Source organism: Falco punctatus (genome assembly GCF_963210335.1).
Source record: "Falco punctatus genome assembly, chromosome: 3".
Classification (NCBI taxonomy): Eukaryota; Metazoa; Chordata; class Aves; order Falconiformes; family Falconidae; genus Falco; species Falco punctatus.
Window position 1 is genome coordinate 58132559 of NC_137582.1, and position 22511 is coordinate 58155069.

Sequence of the window (22511 nt, forward strand, 5' to 3'; positions counted from 1 at the left end):
CTTGCTACATTAGTAAGAGTTAAATCCATGGCTTAGAGAGACTTTTAATTAAATGGAACTCTATTTGCACATAAGACTATGGGAGAATTGGACCCCTTTATGTGTATCTGTATCCTTTACGGTCTAACAACAAGAAAGTCAACAGTATTAACAATACTTCCAAGAATGGAAATATCTAGATCAACAGCAAACTTCTCTGTTACATCTGGAATACTGTGTACTATCAATGAGGGAATGGGCAGGCTTAGAGGAAGCTTCCCAAGTCAGTAACAACCCAGCTACATTAATACATATTTCTTCTGTTTTTAAGCAAATTCTGACTGTTTTTATTGCATATTATTGCAAAGTGTCAGTGCAATAACCATACCTTTTGGAGTACAAAGTGACCTGGCTGTATTCAACTGAAATGTAGGATTTAAAGTTGGTGATAAAAAGCCTTAGATAAAGACTAAAACCCATCTGTGCTACCAACCAATAGAGCGGTCCAAAATTACAGAGCAAAATGTTTGCCCTCCTAAAACAAGCTTTAATTTTTAAATTAGGAGGGAAATTTGGCTTTTCCCATACTTTTGCCCATTGATGTGGAATGGGATAAAAGAGAAGCAAACTGAAAATAAAAAGTTCTTCTAACTAGAATGGAATTAAAATTTTCAAACAGAAACATGTTTAAACTCATTCAAAACATCTAAAAAATTTGGAAAATCAGATTAACAATATATGAAACATTTTTCCTCCCAGTTCCCTGAGAGAAATAATTGTATTTGGACAATTTCATAAAAAGATTGTTTCATATAATAAGGATTTTACCATAACTGAATACCCGCATTTTCAATAAAATGGTGTTATTACAGGTAATTTTCACTCAGCACCATTTATTAGGTGTTAAAGTGTTGCATTAATTTTGAAGTCAGCAGAGCTAACCTCGAGTATTTTAACTACATGTATACTTGTGCAAATACTATGTTAAAATTCTATAGGAATATAATGACCTACTGATGAAAGAGTCCACGTTTTATTAATGACTGCAGCCCCAAGAGTGTGTCCGATCACTTTTCTAAGTATTTCAAAGCTATATATTTTTTTGGTTTCTTCATTACTTTTCAAGGTCCCTGACTGCTACTGATCACTCCAGGTATTTCCTAAGATTTCAACTGGACATTTTCCACAAAACCAAAGCCATGAAAAGTCAGCAATGACAGAGGTTTTTAAAATTATTTAAATCCTTCCGCATTCCATCATGTCAGAAGGGAAATCTTATTTACATAGCATCCTTTAAAGAAATGCAATTATGTCATTAATCAAAAGCAGACCTTGAAGGCAAAACAGCTCAGTAAAATATCCTTTTTTATCCTTCATATTTATAGCTCTCAAGAGACCATGTTGCCTAGGAATATAGTGGACTGATTAAAAAAAAAAGTCAAGGAGCAAGTTATCATATTGTCATGGGACTGTGGTTCATTTTAACATATAGGACATTCCCTTTACAATATATGTCCATGCAATGAATCTGTTCTCCTCCTTTTCTTTGTGCAGTAATGGTGCCTGACAAACAATGAGTAATTTGAGGACTGTTCCACTGTTGGGTTGTAGGGTATGCTTCTGTTATTAATGTCGCAATTAAAGAGGCCATATGATAATTTAGTGATAATGTAACATAATTCTGCTTCAGTCATTTTTGGGTTTAACTGGTGTTAGAAAACAAATACCATGGATTTGCTCTTATTTGTAACATTCACATGATAAAGGGTCCTCAAATCTTCATATACCTCCTTCTGTTGATTATTTAGAAACAGTTCTGTAACAAAGACTCCAGATGTATAAAGCCTGTTCCTGCAGAAAAACAAGAACAAAAGGTAACAAAAGGTTTCTCATCGGTACTGTACACTAAATAAAAACACTTGGATTGTATTTTAGGAACCGAAGGATATGAAAGATACACTTGTACTCATTACTATGGTAACTAATTTTGGTAAAGCTGCTTTATTTTTGCTTTCTTCATCAAACCAGCAAAAGTAAAATTTTGCACTAAAGTTAACATAGTCTTCAGAAACATTATTTTTATTGAATACTCCAGGAGCAGCAAGAACAGTTTTAGGGAAGTTTGCCTAGAACAGATACATAAAGTCTACAGAAATTCCAGTTCTTCTCAAAGATGTCCCCCACAGTCCCTCTCTTTTCCTGCTTTTAAATGGATTTGTAACAATGAAGTAATACAAAATATAGTATAAGAATCATATTATACAGTCAACATAGATTCACCAAGGGGAAATCATGCCTGACCAACCTGATGGCCTTCCATGATGGAACAACTGGCTGGGTAGATGAGGGCAGAGCGGTGGACATTGCCCACCTTGACCGCAGCAAGGCTTCTGACACTGTCTCCCACAACAGCCCTGGAGGTCAGCTCAGGCCGTGCGGGCTGGATGAGGGGACAGTGAGGCGGATGGAGAGCTGGCTGATGGCAGAGCTCAGGGGCTGTGACCAGCAGCGCAGAGCCCAGCTGGAGGCCTGTAGCTGGCGGGTTCCCCAGGGCTCAGCGCTGGGCCCAGCCCTGTCCAACGGGCTCACCAGCGCCCTGGGTGAAGGGGCAGAGCCCTCAGCAAGGCTGGCGGTGACACAGCCCTGGCAGGAGCGGCTGGTACCCCAGCGGCTGCGCTGCCCTTCAGCGAGGCCTGGGCAGGCTGGAGAGCTGGGCGGGGGGGACCGAATGCAGTTCAGCAAAGGGGGTGCCATGGGGGCCTGGGGGGCATCGGGAGGAACGTGGCCAGCAGGTGGAGGGAGGTGATCCTGCCCCTCTGCTCTGCCCTGCTGAGGCCGCACCTGGAGCGCTGTGTCCAGTGCTGGGCTCCCCAGTTCAGGAGAGACAGGGAACCGCTGGGGAGCGCCCAGCGGAGGCCTACGGGGATGATGAGGGGACTGGAGCATCTCCCTTGTGAGGGAGATGTCTGAACTCCATTCCCTGGCAATAGTTCCAAGGAAAAGGAAATATCGAAGTTGTCCTAGACTAATTTTTTGTGATCCTAATGTTTGCTTAGAGCCATTTCTTGGAGATTTCAAGAAGCAGCTGCAAGCAAAAGCAATTATCTGCTGTGCTTCTTGAGACCCTGAGAGTAGTACAAAGTAAAAAACTGATATGAGTATATAGTTATTGAAAAGACCAACTTTGGACCATTTCCATAAGAATGTCAGTCCCTCTATACCCACTACACACTACAAAGTGACTGGCAAGAAAGGTTGATAAAGTTCTCCATATCTATTAGTCTGGCTGAGCACACAGCTCCTCCTCTCTCCACAGCTGCAAATGCGGGTGAATGTGAGTGTGTGATGATGATGATGATGAAGATGAAGATGACCATAGCTCCCCAATACCGACTGCCTCGATGGAAAAGCTTACTTGGGTTTAGGCTCCCTATTGAGTACACAGTAGTAATTTGCAGTGCTTCAGGACTTCTGCATTGTGGGTAATTCAATTTCTCATAATATAACTCTGCCAGCTCAATGTGTCCCCTGTAGAGTGATAATGAGACCTGATAGTGTCCAAGACTGCACAAGACTTTCAGCTGTATCATCAGAGCTGAATGCCGACATTTTGACCAGAACAGCTAGTCCTGGCCTCTCATACAGTTGCTGCTCCCTGCTGTGCTGGCTTTCAGCAGGGCACAACAAAAAGAGGCAACTGAGGGCTATTAGCCTTCTCAATCTCTTTTTTAATATCAGGCTACATTTACAGATAGCTGCTAGGTCTTCTTGAGTAGATATTATGTTCTCCACTGACATACCCAGTATTTGACAGAGCTGTTGAAATTGAAACTACACCGCTGGCATTTTGTTTTTCAGGTCTGAAGCACATTTGTAATACACGGTCCACTTCTGTTAAGGTAACAGCTTGGAAAGGCAATAAAAATGCATGATTCTTCCAGACTGTGTTTCTGTGGATTTCTGTCTCTCATGGATGCCTGCAAGTAGCATTTCAATAGACTGAGGTGACAAAAGAGTGCAGCATCTTTCACAAAATCGAAATGACAAGTATGCACTTTGAACTCAGCCACTGTGGAACAGCTGTTGCTAATCAAAAATGCTGTTCTGAAGCTTGACTATCATGAGAGCATGTTCACCACCCAGTTTCTTCTTGCAGTGATGTTTCAAGACCTCATTTTCATACCATTCAAAGTAGTGTGGAGTTGCACAGCACTACCATGTCCTCAGGCATCCTACACTCCCACCTCACTCTGTGTGCTAGGAAGTCAAATCGCTGTGAGACACCAAAAGGAAAACCAGAAGACCAGGCTTATAATGTGCTGAGACCACTTTGATGCTAAACAATGTTCAGATGCTCTTCTAGCAATACTTTTTTTTTTTTTTTTTTTTCTGACAGCGATGCTTTGCTTTGAACTGGAGTTGATTGGCCATAACTGTGCTCTCTGTTTCTCAGGTAGTGCCATCAGCCAAGGTACCCAACATTCATATCCTAAGTTAACACTGGATGTTCCTGTAAGATAACCTTTAGGTTGAGGGGAATTTTTAAATTTGGTTTTACCAGACTCTCATCCCCCACATGAAACCTATTCATCACTTTTAGATGTATAACAGAATCCAGCTCTTTTCACCAAACCCACATTTTGGTTTTGCCTCTTTCCTCTTACTTTTTTTTTTTTTCCTTTTTTTCCTCATCTGTTTTTGACAGTGGTGTTGCCAATTGCTTAGCAAAAATCCTTGGGCACCGTTTGAGGCCATACTGCATGATACAGGCAGAAGTGATGATCTCACTCTCAGCTGCAGCTATGAGGAAGCTTTGCAGCTTGGATAAGACTGCCTGTACGTATATGTATCTTCCTTGGTGAAGTTCAGACACAGTTTTTTCAATGCTAAACTCAACTGACTATTTTATCTTCTTCTGGTATTGCATGAACCTAAAGCTACATTCTTTGTTCTTCAGACATTTCACTTTTAATTTGCTCGGAACCTGTGATGTCCAAGCCCAGTGCAGGCCACCAGGCAGAACAGACCAGTACTTCCAGCTTGTTCATTCTTTAGTCTGACACAAGGGAAGCAAACAAAGTGGGAGAGCTCTGATATGTACACTCATTGTATCTTCAAAGGACTCTTCCTGGCAAGCAGTGCTGTATCTAAAAGAAGGGAAATGGAATGTGGGAAGACACTGGTAGCCTTCATTAAAATGTAGCAGAAAAAAGTCCTCCTTGTTAGCAAATCACCAATGTTTGCATGGCTGAACTGCATGGAAGATATTTCGCCTACAGGTCTTACGCATCAAGAAACAGAGAACAGCATAGGTAGTGCAAGAGAGTTGTGTTCAGCTTAAGTGCTTTGGAAGCACATTTATCATGAACACTTGTCTGTTTGACAATAGAAACGCTCCAGTGAATAAAGAACCACCCAAAACAAAACAAGAAGCAGATGAGAAACCTAAAGTAACTAATAACATTACTGAGGTGTTTAAGGAATGAACAATGACTATGTTTCAAACTGGGGTAACTGCTAATGCCCCTCTGGTCCAATGAGAAATACACACATGATGTTAGAAAATTTTTGTATGAGTGAGTACTACCAGATTAAAAAAATTTCTTCCAGAAAGCAAAGTACCGTGTGAATAAACATATAATTATATCACTGAGTGAGGAAAAAACACAATGTAGAGTAAAATAAGCACCACTGCCCTAACTCTTAAAATTACGTATTCATACGCTATCTTCATACCTTTCCTTCTGAAAATAATTTTGAATTATATTGCGCCCCTTGCAAGAATCTGTTATGAAAACACATTTTGAGAACTGAATGTGTAATTTTATCCAAAAAATAACTGCAGTGACGCTTTTGTCAAAGAAGGCAATTTTCCTGAAAAGCACATTGACCTGCTTTCATCAGACTGCTGTCCTTTAGTTACCTACTACTGCTTTGGCCACATCTGTATGTCTTCCTTATGCTTTCACATGAGATCTGTGTGAGCCTGCCTTCTATTTGATATCTACTAGCTTTGACTACACTGGCTACGGGGAGAAATTCTGGTAAAAGACAGCTTATCCTGCAAAATTCACGGGCCCAAGTAGAGAGACACTACACTCAGAACAGGAATCATCTTGCTTCCTTTACTATCCCCATGCTAGTGCAAGTAATCATCAGCGCAAGCTGCATAAAGAATGATAGGAAAAAATTATCAGTGCACCAGCAAGGTCATTTTGACAAGTGTATTATAGGGTTGCTTGGTATCCTAGAGCTATGTTTGGACTCAGGTGTGAACCTGAATTTGTTCTTTCCAGGGAGCAGCATTTACTCCAGAAGCAAATCCACATGGCAGGAGGAACAAAGTATTAGGCAGTCACTAGGATGTTTCTTCATCTGATTTGCAAAGTAACCCAAGAAAGTAGGTGCTGATCATACTATATAGTTTCAGATGTAATTTGTGTGGTGAAAGGACTCTTTTTCAGAATTAGCTGTTCTTGGTACTAAGGTATGAAACTCAGAATAACAGATGGTACTAATTACTATGGATAAAATTCTGAATGTGCTGGAGGCAGGTGAAAAAGAAAAAAGCTCTTGACTTTCATGAATCTGGATTTCTGCACCAACTTCACAATACTGCAGGGAAAAAAGGATGTTCCACTGAATGGTATTAGTCTTGGTCCTTGAAAATGTCTCTGTTTAACTAAGATGTCCCACCAAGCACTGTGAAGCGTGGAATTCAATCAACTGCTTTAAAAGGGAATAAAATGGAGCATGAAACAACCATGTAGAGCTAGATGGTGATTTCAGCTTGGAAGAAAATGACAGAAGCAGTAATTTGTGTAAAGAAATCTGCTGCTACAGCTGGAATTTAGCAGTCAGTCAGGAGCCACAGGCAACCCAAGCAGCCCGAGGGCATGCAGGTTTAGGGAACACATTCCTTGGAGCTAAAATTATCACTTTGTAATTATTGTCTGGGCTCTACTCTCAGATAGCTGTGTTCTCAGATATCTAGTAAATAAGCAATATTCAAATCCATGCTTGTCTTTGTACCTGTTTATAGGTACATGTGGGTTACAGCAGCTAAAACAGTTCCTGAATATTGCATTAGCCTTTTGCCTGGGAATGTAAACTGTCTTGTTTTCCTTAAATTCAACTTACCTTTCATTGAGTTTGTATATTACATTTAAAGTTGTTGTTATGGTGTTGTGTATTTTATTGTGGTACCAAGTACAATGAAATATCAAAGATATGTGACTGTGTATTGATCTGTCTATTGTTCAGGTCTCAGATAGGATTAAGTCCCATGGCATTTCTAAATATTAGGCAAACTATCTAATTTAGACTTCCAGAACATTCTTAAAATACTGTAATATGTTTATCAGCTCAAAGATCTCAATTCTTTTGGTAAGGTCACTTCAACATAATAATAAATTCTGAAGAAAAGAGAAAGAATATATTTTTCATGCTGATAAAATATAAAAGTGATAAATGTAACCATTTCCAGGCAAAGATTACCCTGAAAAATTATCATTGAAAGAAAAATGATCTATAGATTTTAAGCATTCACATTTTGGAACAATGCACTTTCTTACAAAAATGCTGCTTATACCATTATAGGAAGAAGCCATCATTGATCAACCTTATCCTAAGCTGTTATGTTAACAGTATCACTGAGTAGTGACATCATAATTCATCTTCACACTTTTTAGTTCATTTTTTACTGAATATGAATGTGGAGGAATACAATGTTGTATGAAGACAGCAGTAGAAATAGCCAAGCTAAACCAAAGGAAGGCCAAAATCAATGCCCAGGAGGGAAATGAATGAAATCCATTTACTTTTTTGAAACCTGGAACAAGTCTGTAACATAGCAATATATTTATTTTCTTTAGGGTGGGGGAAGAGAAAGAGATACAAAGAAAATATTCATGAGCTCAATCACCCAGAGACACATTCAGATTGAAATTGTAGACTTCTGGGGTTTTAATTAACAAGGGACTGACATTTTACCTCCAGATCAACAAGCTTAGGCTTTCATACTGGAGCCTGACAAGCCTTTTATATTTTCTCCCTGCTACATTCATCTGAAGGACCTACCCTTTCTTCAGATAGTTCATGGACAGGGAGAAAAAGGACTAAAATGTAAAGGGGGAAAGCACCTTATTAAACTTCTTACTTTGCAAGCTAGGCTGATAAATATCCCACAAAATGAGAAATCTGTTCTGGATTTTGGATTAGACAGTTCTACAGTGTCAGATTTTTTAAATGGAGTCAGCCAATGTAGGGGCCACACCAGGTCATTGCACTAGCACGTTCACAGCTAGAAGGATGCTTCAATCAAGCACAAGTCCAAATGACTAAAGGGAAAAACCTAAATTGATAGTTCTAAAGGTCATGAGAAATAAATTCAGGTTGGGAAGGAAAGTAATCAAAAAGGCTCAGTACGGAAACATTGTCATTCCTCAGTTTAATGAGTCCTTTACAAGAGTAAATAAGGGGAGAATTATAAAAGTAATTGCTAGTTATGTTCTGAGCTAGCTGTGTTTTTGGTGCCTCCTAGGATGGCACTTGGTAGAATGGCTAGCTGCGATTTGGAGGAAGTTGTTATTGGTGATTTTCATTTTCAGTAATCCTTCCCTGGCTTCAGCTACAGACATGGCCTCTTTGGGGATGTATAACATCAATATAAATAATTCCAGTTGAGTCAAAAAGAGGAACAGTGCCCTTTTTTCTTCCCCCTGCCCCGCCCTTTCTCTTTTTGCTTGGATATTCATGTGTCTTAAAGAGTGTAGAAAATATAAAAAAGATTGGAAATAACCCGATGATAACCTCATTCAGATAAGTAGCAATGATGTTATATTCCTTGGCTTTAACCCCATTCTCTTTAGAAAAAAAGAGATTGTTTGTCTCTACATATAAATAAATACCCTCTGGCCCTTCTCATTTGGTTTGACATTATCCTTTCCTTACTCTGTCAGACAGTCCGTTGAAGACTGGGAATAAAATGAGCCAAGAAAACCACAAATAATTTTAGCTTCCTGAGAAAAGCGGAGATATCAAACACTGAGGTGCACAGGTATTTCTTTTTCTCATGCTTCCATTGACAGATTAAATTTACCTGGTTTAGCTATTTTCATTTATTCATAGGAATAGCTATTGTGGAAAGTGACTACTGAGAAATGCTTGACAGCATTGAAGTGTTTGGTTAGAGGTAAAAGTTCAGGTGGTATAAACTGGCAAAGTATTAACAAGATAATGGAGCAAGACCTGCTTTTGCCAGCAGAAAGGCCATCATTTCTATAGATAGGAAAGCTTTAAAGTCAGTTGACTCAGGTTTTCCTGCCTGAAGGTGGTACCACCTCTCTATACTCTGTAGTACTTCGTACTATATGTTGTGGATTCATGATTTGAGAGTGCTGCAGCTTCATCTGCAGAGTACAGAAAAGTTGCCTTGAGGCAACTGCAAGTCCTGAACTGTTTTGAGTGGACACTATATTATCTGTCCAATCTAAGGGACAAAAATGACAATTTAAATAACAAAAAGTGCTTACAATGAGCAGATCTGCCCTGTTTCTGCATTAAACTGGTGAAGAGAAAACAGTATTTCTTCTGCATCTATTACAAGTTGCACCATCTTCTTTCTAAGCAGGTACACACAGATGAACCCTCTCCAATGGCATCATAAATTTTTTGACATGCAACAATGACCTTTAAAAGTGAAAAAAAGAGAAACCTGACAAGCCCTGCAAGCTGCACACCATTTACACAAGAACTCTGTAGAATTTACTCTAGCTGTGCCATCTGCTTATACTAGTATCTAGAGAGCCATGTTCATTGGAGAAAGGGCAGAGTTGACAGAAAATGGTTTTCTTCATTTCGGAAGAAGATTCATAGAAAATAGGTGGGATATTTTCAGTCTAGTATCACAGACCTTCTCTTCTTGAATAAGGTCAGAATGAGACCTAATGGAAAAAAGATGTGACATTTCATGAGATTCCAATACTTCAAAAGTCCCTCTCCATGTCAATTTAGAATGAAAATTCAAACACTACTGTGAAGCCTGATTTCTGAGACATTTCCCTACAAGCCCATCAAAAGAAATGTAGTTGGCAACATTTTTACTTATTGTCCTGAACTTCACAAAAAAATACTGAGACATGCTTGATTAACATGACATTGCTATGATAAAGTCCAAATGGAAAAGGGACAAAACAACAATTCGGGGTATTACCAATTCAGATATTTTGACTGTGTTGAAAAAATGGTTTGATAATCCCACATCACTAATGCACAAAATTGGTATGATCTTCCCAAATGGATCTGTTTCCTGAAATGCACTCTCCAGCAGAAATCTGCACCCTCACAAATGTTTCTAACCTAAATCTCCCATGGGATATCTGTAGTGTACAGCACAGTGGTAGGTAGGCACAACTCATGCGCTCCAGAAGCACGTAAGAATTATGGCCATGAGAGCAGAGTACTCTGACTGGGTTTATTAGCTTGAAGACCGGGTTGGTCAACCCAGGTAAAGCATCAGACCAGCCCATTGGCTTGCTGGCTGTGTGTCAGACAGCTAAACCAGCTGACCCAGCACAGGTGTGGATCTGTAGTAGGTCATTCCCCTGCACTAGTCAGACCTGCACAGTATGCTCTGTTTCCTAGTTCTTGTTTATTCTGGGATCCAAAAAGCCATCTGACTACCCAGCAGAAAAGAGTTTCTTCACCTCGACTGTATTAATATCCCTACCACATTAATTTCCTTCCTTCACTTCCTTGCCCAAGTTGTTTGTCTATTACCTATCTTGTTTTCATTTTCAGAGACAAAACAATCTTTTTATTCATATCCTTTCTGAAACTCACTGTTTTCCATTACTGTTTTTTCCATGACATCACAAATCACGCCTCAGTATCAACATGCTTCTGTTGATCAACAGTCAAAATTGTTGATCAAAAAATCGATCAACAATCCCACTTCTGAGAGTGGGATTAAGAAAATGGAGAAGAGAAAAGGCAAAATAAAGCTACAGAAACCTTTGTATTAATTCCTTCCACAAGATTTCCCAAGGCATCTTATTTCATCTGTGTGGTTTTTCACACTTAATTCTCCCCATGGCAAGAAATGTCTTTACTCATGTTGAATGCATTTCTGAATATCTCACTCAAGCTTAACAATCTATAATAGTAAGTCTGTAAACAGAGACAGCAGGAATTTCAAAATACCAGCAAGCTCACTGACTCCCAAGATTTAGTTGTTGTCCTCAGATATGCCAAGACTGGAATAATATTGTTAAACTAAAAAAGAAGAAAAAAGTTATAATCAGGGTTTGCTGCTTTAGTTGTTTCTTGTTCCTTATCTTAAAAAAAATCTTACTTTTTTTTTTTTAAAAGATGATAAGGAAAGATGAAAGATGTAACTTTGGAAGGCCAATGTCAAGTAAATTTAATGAGAAAATATTTGAAACTTTTTGTCCAAGGAGTTCCTAGGGTATATCAGTAACAATTTCCTAAGACAAATGTCAGCAGAGTCATCAGCATTAAGGCTGTACTTGACCTGCTGCTCATAGACAAGGAAGAACTGATGGCAGATGCAGCTATAGACAACAGTTTGGAGTCTGAACTTGTAACATTTGAATTTGTCGGAGATTTTCTAAGCAGAATTCCCTGGAAAGTAGCCATGAAGGACATAGATGCCTCAGAGAATTGGGTTGATTTTATAAAGAAAACTTACTGAGCGCACTGGAAAAAAAATCCTATTGGACAAAAATATTGGGAATTTCACTGAAAAGTCTGCTTGCCTAAGTACAGAACGCCTCCATGAATTAAGATGCAAAAAAGGAGCATACAGGCCACGGAAATGAGGACAAACAACAAAGGAAGATGTAAAAGCATTGTTCCAGCACTTAGGGACAACATCAGAAAAGCTAGCATGCAGTTGAAGCTAAAAATAGGTAGGGACATATTGGGTAACAGGAAGAGATTCCAATGGAGTGCTCACAACAAAAATTTAGAGAAGATATTGGTCCATTGAGAAACACGGAAAACCAACTTAATGATGGCCGATACAGAAATGAATAGATGTCTGATGTCTTTTTTGCCTTAGTGTTCACAGCCAAAGCCTGTTGTCAAACATCTTATTTCCCAGTCCAGTCTGGGAAGCAGAGGGGCAGCTGGTAGTGGAGGGCAACATGGTTAGTGACAGTGAAAGGAAGCTGGATGTGTTCAAATCCATGGGGCCAAGATGGATCCAGCCAAGGGTGCTGAAAGATGACTGGTGTACTGTCCACCATCTCTGAAAAAAATGGCTATTGGGTGAGGTCTCTGATGTTTGGAAAAAGGTAAACAATACACCCATCTTTAAGAAAAATGAGAATCCAGAAAACTGTAGACTGATCAGCCTTATCCTAGCCCTTTAAACACAAAAGGACAAAAAGGCAATCAGAAACAGTCAGGGTGGGTTTACCAAAGGCAAATCATGGTTGGTCAGCCTGAGGGCACAGGGAGAGTGACGCATGTCATATGGCTTAACTTTCAACCACTTTTGACCTGGTCTTCAGCAGTTTCATGAGCAGGCAGCCAAGCAATCCTGGGCTGGACAGACTGCTAGATGGGCTGCAAATTTTGCCAGACCACCAGGCACAAAGATGGCAACATGCATTTGGTGGCTGGAGATGAGCAATCTTTTTTTCAGACATCAAAACCTGGGCCAGTATCATTCAATATATTCATTGATGAGGTACATGATGAGACGGAAAGGAGGTCCCAGAAAATGCCTTCCTTCATTACAGGGAGTAGCTGAGACCCCAAAGCACAGAGCTTCAGTCCAGACGGACCTTGCAAGGTAACAGAACCTCACAAAACTGTACTGTCATTTTGTGATTGGACTCATACATTGACTTTTATAATGTTAGGAATCTGATTTACTGTTGGTATTACTTGAATTCTGCTGGAGTATGTTACCAGTTTTAATATAAGTGATAATTTCTTTTTTTTTCTCTTTCCATTTTAGCTTGTAATTTGGCTTTATCAAAAATTTGTCCCCCTTTAACCATTTTTTGACCAAAATTAGATAGTCCTTTCTGAGTTTTCATGTATTTGATTTTGCACCAATATGGTTTTGTGTTTTTTCTTAGTTGTAGTACCATCGTGAAGAACAGCATTTTTATATTCTACACATCATGCTTGCTCTTTTCAGAAACACCCAGTTTGGTCTGTCTCTTCATGTAGCTGTCTATTGCCACACATCTAATTGGCTCCCAGTTTGTCAAGGTGAACTTTTACAATGTCAAACTAATTTCTGAAAATATGTGTTGTTTCCTTTAACAGTCTCAGCAGCCTGAAGAGACTAGAGTGAATTCTGTACCAACTGCCAGTGTTTTTCTGCATAAAAGAATAATCAACAAGTCCAATAGTTTGAATGGATTGGTTTCCTGACCACATTAACTTGCCTTGTGGATTGAAGCCCGCAAAGCATTTAAGCGTCTACATAAAGTTAAGCGTATAAGACTCATTAAGCAAGAGCTCTAATCACGTACTTGTATGTTTTGCCTTTATGCCTTTAAAAATGCTCCGTGAGCAAAGAAACAAGTTTAGGATTAGAAGTAACCAAATATATAGGAGATAAAAACATTATCAAACAAACACTGTACAGAGTTTTAAAGTGTTCATTATCAGATGTAGACAGAGTTCCCTTATTTTCTTCCAGAACATCTCTAAGAAGACTGAATTTTCCTCTTCAAGTAGCATACCATGCTTAAAGCATTAATTTCGTTGTCAACATCAATTACAGGATGTTAGCTAAAGTGTTTTGCTATCACTATTATGCTCTAATTAGTTCTCTCAATCTCCTTCTTGGTTTTGTGTTATAAATTGTAACAACTGACTCTTAATGGATTTTCAACGGTTTTATCACAGATTTCTTGGAAAACAATACCAATCGAACCGTTAAGGAATTTCTTTCATGTCAATTTCAATCAATTCCTTTTCACCCTTGTTACAGGATCAAACCCACCCTGCCTGTACCTTATTTTACAACAGCTGTAACTGATGACATTTTTAGACTTCTGAGACAAGCAGTCATTATTCCTCAGAACTTCCTTTGTACTTTCAAAAAAGTTTTCTCAGTTATGGTTTTTGTTATAAATGCCATTTCTACTTCCTCCCAATGCTGGTTCAAATATTGTGAAATAAAGTTGCTCAAGAGGAGCCCAGCTTAACATTTGCAGTCAAGAGGAATTAATCAGATCATGACATAAACTGGTACAAGGAAAAAAAATGCCATTATGCTCCTGCAATGATATTATGTACTCCAGTAGAGGCACTAGCCTTTCTTTTTCATGTTTGAAATGTATAAATCTTGTGTGTATTTGTGCATGTGCAAACACAGAGAAAGACTGAGATTTAAAGATGTAACATACTTTTCTCACAACATAAGCATTTATGTCTTCATTGAAAGCCTTTTACTATTCCAAAATTTTAAGAAAACACTCCAAGGAAAATCTTCACAGAAGCCAAAACTTTCTGCGGGTCTAAATAGCACCAGAATCTTATCTGAAGCATAAAATCGTATTTTACATAAAATATACAGACAGCACATCAACAGTAGCATTGACTCACTGGAACTACATACAGCTCAAAGATTTCAGAAAGGTCAAAGAAGATCAAAAGAGAACATGGACAGCCTTGTAGGGCAAGCACTTTTATCCCTTTCTGAACAGAAAAAGAAAACCAGGGATTTTTCCCTAAAATAATCTTTCACTGCTCCTAGCAGCAACTTTGGCAGCAACCCTCAAAAAATTATGAGCTGTTATCAAAATGGTATCTGTCTCTTTAGAAGTTTGTATTTATAATGTTCAAAAAATGTGTAGATGTGGTGCTTAGAAGCATGGTTTAGTTGTGGGCTTGGCAGTCCTGGGTTAACAGTTGGGCTTGATGGTCTTAAAGGTCTTTTCTAACTTAAATGATTCTATGAAAATCCTTGTTAAGAACAAGAAGCAATATATTAAATATTCAGGAATATTGACTAACCATGAAAATGAATTTGGTTACCTCCAGGAGAATCTGGGCTGTTCAATGTAGTAACGTTTCTTCAGTGGGAGTTTAGTCATATCTAGCAAATAGAGCTAGATCTCTGCCATACACCTTCTTTCCAGTACTCTGCCTTAGCATAAGCAGCATAATGTATATTAAACGTATCTTTCTTGTGCCTGCAAGACAAAACTGAACTCTGCTTTTGCTGTTGCAGAAGTATGACACTGAGATATAAAAAGTGAATTTGGGGCGGGTGTGTGTGTGTGTCTCTCTCTCAAAAATACCTGCCTAGGAAGTTTATTTCTTAGACACTACTAGGCAGTATTATTAGGTACTTGAAGCAGTACAAAAATCAAGGGAGGTATCTCTCCTGCCTTACACACCAAATAATCTCAGAAAGGCCCAGGCCTCTACACATATCAAGATGCTGTCACATCAGGATGACTTGATTTACCTCTAGCTGCAAAATAGAGGAGGCTGGGAAGACAGAGGGTGCCCTCCTGAGCCACAGTCTGTGCCTCTGGGGAATTCTTGGGGGTTATATAGCTGATACTCAGGTGTGAGAAGCTCCCAGGAAGACTCTTTGGTCAAAAGAATTCAATAAGCATTGGAATATAAAACATACTTAGAGATTATATAAACTCTAGCGCATGCATATGACATTCCTGCAGCACTTGCTGGAAAACAGTTGTTCCCACACTTCCAGAAGCATGCTGAAAGAAATAGATAGCACTCAGACAACATACCTGCCACTCAGTAACACAAAAGTCCAAAATCCCGCTTTATTCATCTTTTGAAAGGAGGATTAGGTTATGCTTCAGACTCACCAAAAATGGCACATTCAAAAGCAGAAGTTTCAGGGTAGAAGGCCCACAGCAGGATGTGTCATGTTGTTACCAGAGGTCTAGCTGCTGGGTATCAGGTAATCTGGTAGATTTCCACCACTCAGAGGGGTGGGTGACACACTTTTATAGATAAGCCAAATGGTAGTATTAATCACAGTGTTAAGGTGGAGCCTTTCCTACCAAGCCAGTTTTCAGAATAGTACTGTGCTGGATATCACATTCATCAGTGGTTACAGCGTGCGTGCACTGCACCTGTCAGTTGAACTAACAGGGTGTGAACATAAAGTTCTTTCCCCTTATGTGCTCACAGCATGGATGACATGTCAATAGCAGGACCACAAAAGCACTGGGAGGTGCTCATGATTTCTCCTGCCGGAGCATACTTGTGTTTTCAGCAGCAGCTGTATCTCAGCTTCTGGAAGTCCTGACACCTATGTTTAGCAGTTAGTGGTGCAGCCTTACTTCTGTAATTGTTGAACATGTGTTTGTGAACTCTCTGTTAGCTCTGTAGGCAGTTAAGTAAGACTAGGACCTGAAAAATATTTCTAATATAATCACAAGCAGCTAGAGAGAGGCTAGAGATCAGTGATAGCAGAATGTGGCAGAAGATCTATTTAAGTTTTGCAGACACCTCAGTGGAAAAGGATGTACACATGGGTGTTCACTTCAAGGCGTGGATTGATCTGTTTTGTGGCAGCATAACAAACCAGCACCTCTCTCAAGCTGTTATCTTGTTCTCTGATTTCTCAGCTTTTGATATTTTTTCTTTCTTCTATTTTTTTCACTTTTATTTTCCCAGTTGATATCCATAGTAGTTATGGTTGTTAAAAAATAAGGTTCCAAATTTTGCCTTTTTTTTTTTTTTTTTTTTGGCCATTGTAAAGATTTCTATGTGATTTTTCAGACATCTCAGAACACTGACAAGCAGAGCTTAAAGGGCCCAGGGGAAGCAAAGGAGCCCATACCACCGTTCCTTCACAGTTAGTCCCATCTGTTTCAAGGGATGCCTCACTGGAATAAAAACCAGAATGTATTCTTATTTAAGGTTGAGGCCATATCTCTGTTTACTCTTCCTCGATTTCGCTTCTGCTTCACTGTGGATCATACTCAACCCTGACTGAAGCCAAAGATAAAACTGTGTTCACCACTGAGCTGGGGTCTTATTACCTGGAAACAGGATAAATCCTTTGCACCCTGGTGGTTACTGATTTCTTTTCTCTGTGAACCTCTCCATAAACCTTTTTGAGCAGCATACCGGAGTGTATGCAGATGTATTCATAACTCTTACTTACAAGATGCTATAGTATTAGATACACAAGTACTCTCCGGGTTCCCTGTTACAGGGCCAAGCATTGGAGAGCAGCTGTATTTGGATGTCAGAGACACTCCAGACCCCAGGAAACTCCAGAGTTGTCAGACCTGGGACCGTTGTGCTGACAAAAGCAACATCAGAGCCACAGAAATGTTCAGACACCCAGGACATAACCAACCACAATTCTCACCAGGTTTGTCAAAACAGGTGAACTTTGAAACAGTTCAGCTTTGATGAATCAGCACTTCCTAGGGAAAATTCCTGACAAGCTCTGACCTGTCTTTGTTAGTGCTTTCCGGATCGGTTTTAATGCCAAAAATACTGCTAAAAAAGGAATTTTCTCATGCTTATTCTAGCAGATTGTCTACTCCCATTGAAATTATAATTTCACAAACCTAACAAAACACACATCAGGCATGCATGAATCAAGCCAGTAGGCCCTTTTCTGATTGAAAACAACATTAGTTCCCACTGTGAACTTATGTAGGATATAGAATTTGAATGGATGATATATAAAAAGTCTCATCTGTTCCTCTTGCCCAGAATTTGAGATGTTAAAGAAACTAACTGTACTCTAACTTCACTCTAGCTGTAAATCATATTTGCCCATTCCTAAGCATGTGTTTGTTTGAGACACAGATGATGCACAGAAACACATCTTTTCTTTTATAATGCACATTGTGCTGAAGCACAGTTGCATAGTATGTTTTAATTAATGTTTTAATTCTCTTTTTTTAACCCTTCATGACATGCTGAGTTCCAGCACCTGAGTAAACCAATTAAACTGAAGCTGAATTAATTTCCTCTGACTAAAGTTTGTCTTATTAAACTGTAGTCACGCAGTTGTTGAATAGGTGCCTGAATTTCCACATTGCAAGTCAAGGATTAATTATTATTCTGTTCAGCAAATCAAGTGCATTCGGTGCATTGGTAACCAAGGTCAACAGTTTGTGCTTAGGATAATAAAGTCATAAGACATAGACATGAAAATTTCAGTACTGTCATGCCAAGGAGAATTTAAAAGAGATTGTTATTTTCCTGTGCCTGTTGTGTTTTTCCTTGAATGTTTGGGAAAACATGGAAATAACCAGAAAGAATAACTTCTGATTTGAATGGAAATTGGAAGAGCAAAATCCTAGCTAAATCTCTTCTCAGTCAGGCTTTTGCTGTCCCTGACCTACAGGTGAAAGATGGAAAGTATTTGATATAGATTTTCAAAATATACCTGATATATATATATAACCTGACTTCCAGTGCAAACCAAAACTGGATGTCCACTGAGATTTTTTTCCTTTCTCACAATGTAACAGTATGAAGCCGTTCCCTAAAGTGAAAGGTAATAAATGTATATGTATCACAAAGAACCTCCCCCATTAAAATGTGTGACTGGACTGTCAAACTCATTTACCACAAAATTTTACTTAGCTCAGGTGCAGCAGCCTTCTTAAAGATTTAGAAGGCTCAGGCTATTTTGGTGATGTATGCACACGTTGTTACAGTGAAAAAAATAACAAAAAAAAAATATGGAGGAAACATTTTTACTTCAGTGCATAAAATAAGGAGTTTTAGGAAACTCCCCCGAACAGCATTCCCGTATGATTCATTTGACATTGTCTTCTGAAAATCTTGCCAGTTATCACAGGTAGGAGGAAGCCATTGAATTAAAGATCACCCACTCTGATCAGGCTGGTGTTTCCTTGTTGCTGATGCCTGCATTTTTGTCTTTCTTATTAATTCATTGCCATGGTTAGTCCTATTTGCTTTGTGGTTTTCAGCTTGTGGTAAGGTGGACTCCTGGAGTCCATGTACTGTTTCTGGTGGACCTCAGCAGTTACGCAGTTATGCTTGTTGTGCCTCCTGCAGCAAGTTCTGAGGAGGCTGCAGGTAATCACAAAGCTTAAAATTACCAATTGAAAATAACAGATAGCTATGATATGGTTTAAAATTCCCCTATCTGTGGGGATCAGCCAAGGGAGCAGCAATTCTATTTTATCATCTGTGAAATAGTATAGCTTACATAGTGGCTAAGACATTAAACATCCTTATTGTATTAAACATATTACAGTGTGGTTAAATTTTGTAGGTTTTATTCCTGTAAAATTCCTGCGCCTGAATCAGCTCTATACACACATTTCTAGCAACACAGGTATTAACTGCACATTAGCCAATTTAATTATCTCACTTTCAAAAATACCTAGGATAAATGTTTAAGGATGTTCTACGAGCAAGAAAAAAGAATTGCTATTTCCTTTTTTCCCCCTTGCTTGTTGCTTTTTGATTTATTTATATTACTGCTGAAATGTACACATTTGACTGCTTGACAGATGGCAACCGATTCAACTGCTGAGGAAGCCAGGAAACTGAAAGCACTCTGTATTGGAAATAATATAGTAACAAGAAGCCTGACAGCCTTGGAATGGCGTAACTTGGAGAGGAAGGCCCTGGAGAGATAAAATAGGCCTAAACAAGTGTCTTTAGTAATAGAGAGGGAGTTTGGTGGGAAGCCTTGTGCATTTGGCTCTTGCCATTTGCTGTGTCTGGAAAAAACTGCTACACTCTACAGTCTTTGGATGGAGGAATATAATTCATGTGAGGAAAATAAATAACTATTGTCAATGAATAATGGGTGCAAGTGGACTAGAAATACACTTCATCTGAATAATGACAGAATTGTAATTTTCAACCCAGCCACATCAAAGGCAGAATATATATCTACATCATTTTTGTGCAGGAGACAGCCTTAGCTAGACTGGTGGCAGCTTTATCAGAGATTCAGAGCCTGTACTCCCTTCAACATGGGTGTTTTAATTTAGGTACTAGTGGCAGGTTAGGACTCAGAAATAGACACACAGCCAGACGAGAAAGGAGACAGATCAGGTTGGAGTTCAGCTGACCAGCTCAAGGATTCAAAAAGTATCCCTTTGCCTTTTTCCAGCACTCAGAATTTTATTCTTTTTTTTTTTTTTTTTTTTTTTGGGGGGGGGAGGCCTTTTCTATATTCTTCCTCTGATTTCGCTATGGGAAAAAGGTCATAAATCTGCAAGTAATCACAGTTATTAAAAAGGGAAAATATGGTTGATTTTTCCTGAAAACATGCAAAGCTATCAGTAAGCATGCCAAACTGATTTTCACTCCCTTTCACCATTACTCCTGATTGATATTTCTCATTTGCACCATGTGGCTGTGAAAGTATAGTCAGGGCTACATGGTTCTGATGCCCTAAATTATTTCAGTGGATCTGATAGTCTTATGAAAAATAACAACAATTGGAATAAAAGAATTCAGAGCTCTACTCCGTATAAGTCAACAAGGCTCAAATGAAATCATTGCAAATACATGTATTTACTCCAGGGGACTGTGTGCAAGATTATAGTTCTAACATGCTAGTACAAAGGTTTTAGAGCTTTTTCTCTCTAATCTGATCTTTACTCTAAACTGAATAAGGAAATTGTACACAGATTAAATGGCACTGTGCACTGCATTGCTGTCTCTAATGATTCTCAGTACTACCCTCTGCTGCAGAGAATCCATTCCTTTGCAATTAAGGAGATAATGTGGTGAAAGTCCAAACTTCAGGGGACTTTCTCCTGTTTACCAGTAGTGAGATGCAACTCTTGAAAATGAATGGCAATTAAATATATCTGTCTTTCCAGACAGTGATGACGTTAGGAAGAAGAAAATGAGACTTTACACAGAATTTTGAGAGTTAATTTTTTTTTTCCATTTGGAAGAGAAATTATATGGCTATGTTGCCCAAGATGACTGGATTTAGTGAAAAAGCCAGAGAAATTCTGCTTTTCTGAAGCACACTTTTTTCTTAGGCAATGTGTCTATGTATATTTTACAGACATGTCCATTAGCATGAGAAATGCTTGAGACCTATACTTGTTTCTACTTCCTTCACTTTTGATGGATCTTCAGTGACTATAATAAGAAGGTATTGATGAATATGTATCATATGCATATAAACATAAGATGAAAAATGTTACAGTCTCAGAAAAGCTTATCATATTCACTCTGCTGTCAGAAAGGAAAGAAGTGCACACAAATATAAATATTTTATTCTTCTGGTGCACCTGTAATTAAAATAAAATACAGAATCCCATGTATGCTTTAAATCAGCATCATTATGAAAACGTGAGCTGGGGTTTTGGGGAGGTTTTTTTGTTTGGTTTTCTTTTGTTTATTTTTGGTATTTTCATGAAGGTATTCAATTTGTTGGACTAAAAAGGAAGAAATTAGATTGTTAAGTAAATGAGATACTTTCCTACCAGCCTGTGACTTCAAGTGCAAAGGATCATGAACTCATAGAAGCAGCTCTAAACACAGGGAACAATCACTGGGCTGGGGGGGAGAGAGAAAATAAGCTTGTTAACTTAGGGATCTCACTAATGAGGTTCTCACATGAAGCTAATGATGAGAAACGCAGGTTCAAGTGGCTGGTCTGAATCAGGTCCAGTGATGGACTAGCTGCTTTACCTGAGAGGTTTTTTCCCTGAAAGAAAAATGTTGTGTCAAGGTGATATCAGTGGACTTCTACTCACTACTAATGAGGTCTTCCCAGGTGATACAAGTTACTGCAGCGTCACAGGCCTTACCGAGGGCTCTGGGCAGGATGCTTGGAGCATTGTATCAGGATCTGCAGGAGAGATTCACAGGATTCATGCCTCACGTTGTGAGGATGTGCTGATGTTTTACCTAAAACATAAGTTAACTGTGCCTACACTGTGCAGTGGGGAGGTCATGATTTGTTCTTCTTCAAAAGGATCTTTAGCTCGCTTTCCAGCCAGTTCCCTCTAGACACTCAGAGAACTTTTGTGAAAGAAATGCCCCTAAGGTTTTGTTCCTAAGCTGCTTCAGAGGAAGGTTTCTGAGGCTACCGTGGTTCAGTATGACAACCTGAGGAGCTGAGGCTCTGGGCAGGCATGTACTAAATAGAGTCAAACCAGCCAGTTGCCAAGCAAACAAATCCTCCGTGCAGCGTGCTGCAAGGAGCAGGACCAGCATCTCGGGCAGTGAAAATGACTTTGCCATGCTCATGCCTGCACAAGTTTCTCCCTCCCTGCCCCACAGAAGTAAATGTTCTCACAGCATTCAGGCTATGAGCCAAGTAAGACCACTGCAAGCCAGAGAAGAGCTGTGACACTCCTGGGCATGGGAGCAGGGGGCGGATGGAGTGCTCACCCTCAGACTCCCCACACAGAAGCCTCCTCCCTGACATCCAGTGCGGAGGAGTGACAGCGTGACTATCTGTCATACCTGTCCCAGTGGGGACAAAACTAGTGGTAAACCTTCTAGAGAGCCACCCAGGATGCAGTTTGGTATGCTTTCCCTGCTAGCAACCAGATTCAGCAGAAACTTCGGTC

At 39.3% G+C, this 22511-nt stretch overlaps 1 long non-coding RNA gene across 1 annotated transcript in view; it reads left to right on the forward strand.

Moving 5' to 3' along the window:
- The window catches only part of LOC308061441, a 90057-nt gene that overhangs the window by 50291 nt on the left and 17255 nt on the right, over positions 1 to 22511 (forward strand). Inside the window, exon 1 of the long non-coding RNA XR_013927230.1 lies at positions 1 to 22430. This exon is cut by the window's left edge and continues 50291 nt beyond it. This is a non-coding gene — a long non-coding RNA (uncharacterized lncRNA). The remainder of the gene's footprint in view (positions 22431 to 22511) is intronic.